Source organism: Centruroides sculpturatus, unplaced genomic scaffold (genome assembly GCF_000671375.1).
Source record: "Centruroides sculpturatus isolate CEXI.00-Female unplaced genomic scaffold, Cexi_2.0 scaffold73, whole genome shotgun sequence".
Classification (NCBI taxonomy): domain Eukaryota; kingdom Metazoa; phylum Arthropoda; class Arachnida; order Scorpiones; family Buthidae; genus Centruroides; species Centruroides sculpturatus.
The window spans coordinates 278,915-285,591 of record NW_019384330.1 but is presented as its reverse complement, the minus strand read 5'-3'; positions in this window follow the sequence as shown (position 1 = coordinate 285,591).

The window sequence follows — 6,677 nt, the reverse complement described above, 5'->3', positions numbered from 1 at the left end:
TTTCTTTTAGATTTTTTTACACATCACTGATTACGAATCTGAAAACAGTTTTTCTTTTTAATTTTATCTTCAAAACTGAAACTATCCAACAGAAAAAAATACAGGGAAAGATTCACGAGTAAAATGAATGAAAGAGATATATCAAAAGTGAACAATTTGAAGTCTCAACTTCTTTAAAGTTTAATGCTTTAAAAAAAAAATTTAAAAAAATCTCTGTTCTAGAGAAAAAAAAATCTAGTTTTTTTCCTAGAATTTCAGCACTTTTCTTCAANTTTGTAGGCTATTAACTTTAATAAATAAAATTATTACTAAATTTAAATATTAAGCCTTAAATTTTATAGGTTTTTGAAGATTAAAAACCTATTTAATTTCCTGGATTATTCATAAAAATATACGGAACTTACTATCGAATAATGAATATTCGATCCAATTTTCATTTGTTTATAATTAATTGGTGATGTTCTATAAAAGAAAGTAAAGTTATTTCTTCGATTTTTTAGTCGTTTTTCCTCACACAATGAATTGATTAATGATTTAAATCATCAATCAATTTTTGTTTTCTAATTAATTTTTGGGACAAACTGTGCTTTACATTGAAATTAACCTTTGCTGCTTTCATTTAAAATAATTTTCCTACAGACTATTAATTTTTAAGATAGTTTCGTTACGGAAAAAGAAATAAAATAAAATAATATGATTGAGAAATTAAAGAAAGATTTGATTAAAGATTGTATAGAAATTACTGTAAAGTAATGAATTCTCTGAAGAATTTTACATTACATAAATATAATAATTTAATTTTTTTTAATAAATAAAATCATTAATAATTATACTTTAAACAGATTCTTTAAGAGTTATAAACTGTAAATTAAGGGTTAAAGTTCAAAGTGAACGAACTTAAGTAATGAATTCTCTACAGATCTTTAATTTGTATGCATTTTTATTTTAAAAAATATAAGTTAATCGCTGTTTAAAAGTAGTCGTCGTTAGGAATTGGCCGTGCCTGCAGGTTCGACTATTAATAAAATAAATTTTAATCAATATTTAAATAAATTCTTGGAGGAAGATTAACAGCTAAAGCAATGGAAAGTAAGATCTTATGCTGTAAATTATCAATATTTATCTCAATTATTCGTAATCTCTTTATTAGAAAAAAAAGAAAGAAATTTATTTTTTCCAGAATTTACAAGATATTTAATGTTTCCATTGTAACAGTTTCATTAAGCTTTATAGGCGTATCTGTTATTTAAATGGAGTTTCTTCTTACAGTACATAAATTATTCATTAATGAGCAAATTTATTACATAAAATCTAAATTAAAATTATTGAAATTGCTTTTATTTATATGAATTTAAGAAACGTCATTAAATATAAGATATATTTTAATTAAATTTTGGGAATTTTTATTTATTTATTTTTATTTAAATAATAATAATAATAATTCCCGAAAGTGAAAGTGAAAATTCTTCCGCAATAATTCCCAAAAGTGAAAGTGAAGAATTTTCATTTTCACTTTTGTAAAATTATTAAAAAAAAAAATAAATAAATCGATTAAAAATTATATTTTAAAACATAATTTTTATCTTAAAATTATAAAAATTTATCCTTAATTCTAGGAAGAATGGATAATGTATAGCCGTGTCATTCCATAATCTACGGGTCAAAGGTTACTGAATGATGTTCTAAACAAACTACGAAGATGAATCATGGCGTTACTATATCCAATTCCAAGATAATGGTAACAGGAAACATCAAAAATCCAAGAATTTTGTAACTTATAAGAGGAAAAACAGACTTAAAAACTTTACTCCAAAGAGGAAGAGGGAAAAAAATTTCCTCTACTCCTTTCTGAATTGATCAGTACAGAAGGTTGGGTTTTTCTTTTAGATTTTTTTACACATCACTGATTACGAATCTGAAAACAGTTTTTCTTTTTAATTTTATCTTCAAAACTGAAACTATCCAACAGAAAAAAATACAGGGAAAGATTCACGAGTAAAATGAATGAAAGAGATATATCAAAAGTGAACAATTTGAAGTCTCAACTTCTTTAAAGTTTAATGCTTTAAAAAAAAAATTTAAAAAAATCTCTGTTCTAGAGAAAAAAAAATCTAGTTTTTTTCCTAGAATTTCAGCACTTTTCTTCAAAATAACTTGAAGCTATTATCTACTTTAATTAATTATATTTTTTCTTCCTGTATATTCTGGATGATTAATCGAACAAACAAAACCGATCAATCTTTATCTGGTAATTAATATCGATCGGAAGCATTTTATTCAATTGATCGATTACTTTTTATTTTATTTTATTTTATTTTTTTATCATCCTCTTGGGATAATGTAACAAGTAGGACTATCTGTAAACAACTGATCAAATCTGATTTCCTATAAAGAAATGGGATATAACTCTTTAACAGCCCAATAAAAAAAAGGGTAGAGATCGATACTCTTGTAAGCTTCACACGACCCTATAAAATCTTTTATAGTTTTTGGGGTGATTTTTCGGTGGGTTTTATAATTGCTTAAGTAACTCGAGCTTTTTTAAGGGATATTTTCAAATAATGTAAGGAAATTGTACTGCAGTATGTGTTTTTTTTAAGTGTAAATTATAAAAATTCTTAATCAGAAGCTAATATTTTATAGTTTAAAAGGTTAAAGAGTGGATGACACCTGAAACGACCCTTCCCTTTATACTATAAAATAATATAAAGGAAGTGTAGTAATTACTATACCCATATAGGCTACTCTTTTCATACTAGACCATTTAGAGTTTAAAACCATCCACTCATAGAGTTTTTCGTATGTATTAGGCCCTTTATCGCCCAGCCATTCCCATTGTGCTCTAGAAGAAAGGTCATCTTATGCCTACAAGGCAAAAAAATAGTTTTTAAAAGTATAAAAAGAGTAGTTATCAAGTTTTTATATGTTTTAACACGTGTTATTATTACTATTAGAGGTAGAGCCTATTCAAAGGTGTAGGATGAAGAAAGGAAGAGAGTGAGGAAATGAGAAAAAGAATAAGAAACAGGAGAAAAGGTTCTAGTAGGATACTATTTAACAATGTTAAACTAGGCATTTTTATTAAAAATCTGAGTCGTAATACAAAGATATTTATATATTTTATTTATAATACAAAATATAAAATTTGACATATAAATTAACGGAAAAACTTTAAAAAATAAGGCATAATACAAAAAAAAAAAACCATAGAACTTCAAACGCAAAAGCTCATATTTCTATTTAAAATTTATTGACTAATTTACAAAATATAAGCTTATATTCTGTAATAAATAACTTTATAATATATTTAATATTATTTTTAACGTACTTTTAGTAAATAAAATTGGAAAATTTTCATAAAACAAAACCATTTTAAAGCGATTTCTCCCTCATACAACGTTAGCGAAAGACGTATAAATCTTTAAAATTGTCTTTTAAAACGATATTAAATATTTTAAAAAATGTAATTTTAATAAAAATCCTATTGTGTAGTAACAAAAAACATCGATCAAGTTAACTCGTTACTAAGTTAAAAATATATATTGGATACAGTAATGGGTATCATGTCAGTAATTGCAGTTTACGTGTGAGAGCGTAGCTCATACTTTTGTTCTTAACACAAAAAGCTCACGCGAAATGTTCATAGAAAATTCCTATATCTTTCATTTTAATACTTTACCAAGTTCAATTTAGTAATCCCAAAGGCTCGACTTTGACCAAAACATACACCTCTTAAGACACAATCTTCTATACAAGGGAAAGAGCTTGTAATATTATATGTTACAACACTCTATTAAAGTAGAAGATTGTAGAGATGCGGTCATTATCCAAGAACTCGTACTGAGTACCAATGAAAGGGGGATAACTATTGGCTGATTTTAAACGACTTACGGCTGAAAGACTTTTGCTAAGAGTCTTTCTTTCAAGTCGGTAATAAAGGGAACATTTTATAGGACGTTCCATTCATTATTGTAACTGTGAAAATTTATTGTAACAGTTTGCAAACGCCCGGTTTTAAACGAATTAAGTGTTTCCAAACTCGAGCTATTTAAATGATAAGGAACGCATAAGTAAGTCGCAAGTTTCTCCCATAAATGCCACTTTTACCGATTGAAGGTGAAAAGTTGAATGGCTTTTGTTTCATTACCATAATTAATTTTCTCGCTTCCCCCATCTAAAATACCCTGTTTTTCTTTTATAAATTACTATAAAAATAATTTTAAGTTTAACATCATTGCTTGCAGGGGAAAAAATAAATAAATAAAAAATTATTGTAAGAAAAATTTGCATTTAGATTCCTCTTCTCTCTCCTCTTCCTCTTCTTCTCTCCCTCCCTCCCTTATACGACTAATGACTTATCACTTAAATTTTATGTCATAAAAATTAAATTTTTATAAATTAATCTTTAATTTTACACTATATAATATGAAATTAATGATGAAAAATCGTTTTTTTTTTTTTAGTGGGGTTGATGAGATAATGTATTAATTATCTGCTGTTTTGTTATTGTTGTTGTAGCACTTTTAGGTATTAACATAGTTGTTGTTGGTAAAGTGGTCTCTATGACAACCTCAAACGTTTTGTTTATTATTTCATGTCACCATTCAGTGAGAAATACACGATAGACGTATATTTAAGTTATCATATTTTAAATGATTTTAATAGAAACAACTACATTAAAAAAATCTTTAAAAAATTCAGATTTAACTGCATACATTCTTCTTTAAAATCAACATAAAATATATGCAAATTTTGGAGGTTTTTATGTAATTTTTTATGAAATATCTTCATATAATTGGTGACTATAGAGTTGTCTTGCAAGGAGCAGTGATTCATAAAATGGGCCGAACCACCCCCTTTGATGACGGTAGATTACTCAAGAGGGGCTAGAAGGCAAGGGATGATAGAGGATAAAAGATAAGGGGTCAATATATATATAAGGAATATATGCACTAAAAGGAGTTAATAGGTTGAGTTAGAGGCTTGCTAGTTGTATAAAACCAGTAGAATTTATCTTATAAATCGCTTGTTTTTAATTAAAATGATTAAATTTTAAGAGAATAGCATTAATAAGAATCAAAATTATTATATTCTAATTTAATATAATATAATTTAGAGAGTAATATACGTGATAAGTGTACATTTATCACGACGTTAACGCTGTTCGGTTTAACACGTTACGACAAAAATTGACGCATGTAACAAGAATTTAACACATAAAACAAATTTAATTTCTATGTTTAACGACTTTAATTTATGTTTACTTTATATAATTTATACAATTTTACAACGGGCACTTTAAAATGAGACGTTATATAAACTACCCATACTGAATCTCACGAAGAAAAATCAGTCAGAAGCTACAAAAAAATTCATCACAATTCATCTTTAATTCAAAAAATACAATTAAAATCTATATACTAAGTATATAAACACTCAAATTTACAATCGACAATTTAAAGAAGATTAAATAATATTAATAAATGGAAAAAAATAAATAATAAAGGAACCACCTTTCATAACTTACTCATCATTTTTTTTAGAAGAGACAAATTTCATTTTCGCATCGTCTATAAAAGAAAACACGGAATTAAACAAAACGAAGGAGCTATTAAAATTAATTTCCTCACCTGTATACATAAGTGCGGGTCATATGTACATTAACGTTCACAAAGGCAATTGGTGAAGCAAAACTACCTCGTAAAATCCATTATTCCTGCTCCTGATAGCTTTGCTTGGTAACTTGAAATGTTTCACTATAAGAAGAAGAGTACCCAATAAACAAGGCTATTCTCCTTTTATGCTGCCTTTGTAAGGGAGTCTGTTTGAAGCCTCATTATTACCATTCACTGAATTTTACTTACTGTTACAGAATAGACTAGTCATTATGTAAGATGAGCAATATCAGAGCTCCTTTTGTAAACCGAGTCGAGTTTTTAATTTAACAAATTTATGTCTATTTTTTCCACTTCTTTTATATATTTTTTTACATAAAAATCGTTTTATCTAACTTAGTAATTGCTTCTCCTGTTGTTCTTTTTTATTTATTTTTTTATTGGAGTAAAAAAAATTGATAAATTCAGCATCATTTTTCTACCTTCTTAATGATTCTTATCTCATTATTTTCTGTAATTATACGTAAATAAATAAATTTATAAATAGTTTTGTGATATTTTCAGTGTTTTCTATCTCTCTCTCTCTTTCTCTCTTCTCTCCTCTGAGAGTAATTGATGAAGTGAATCGAAACTATCTATTCTTGTGCAGGGGATAATTGCTAGGATGATAAGTCGCAGCTGTTTTCCGAGTTCGTAACAGATATCTGCAACTCTGACTGATAACTTATCGGACGTTATGGTAATTTGTGTCACATTAACCTCCTTTTGGTCTAATTACATTAACACTTTGCTGATTCAGCGACTGACACTCTTGCAATAACACTCCTTTCGTTAATGCTGCCGATTAGTAAATGAGTTAAAGTATGTAAGACAGATTTGCCTTTGGCTTTTGATGTTTATAATATCGTAATTAATTCCTATATTTGTTACTGATTGTCTAGTTTCTTTCCATTTAATTTAATTAAAACCGTGTTTAAACCTTTAGCTTCATTTTCTATACGAATTTTTGATGTATCTTCCTTGTTTTTCTGTTTATCTGATATCCTTTCATTCTCGTGTGAC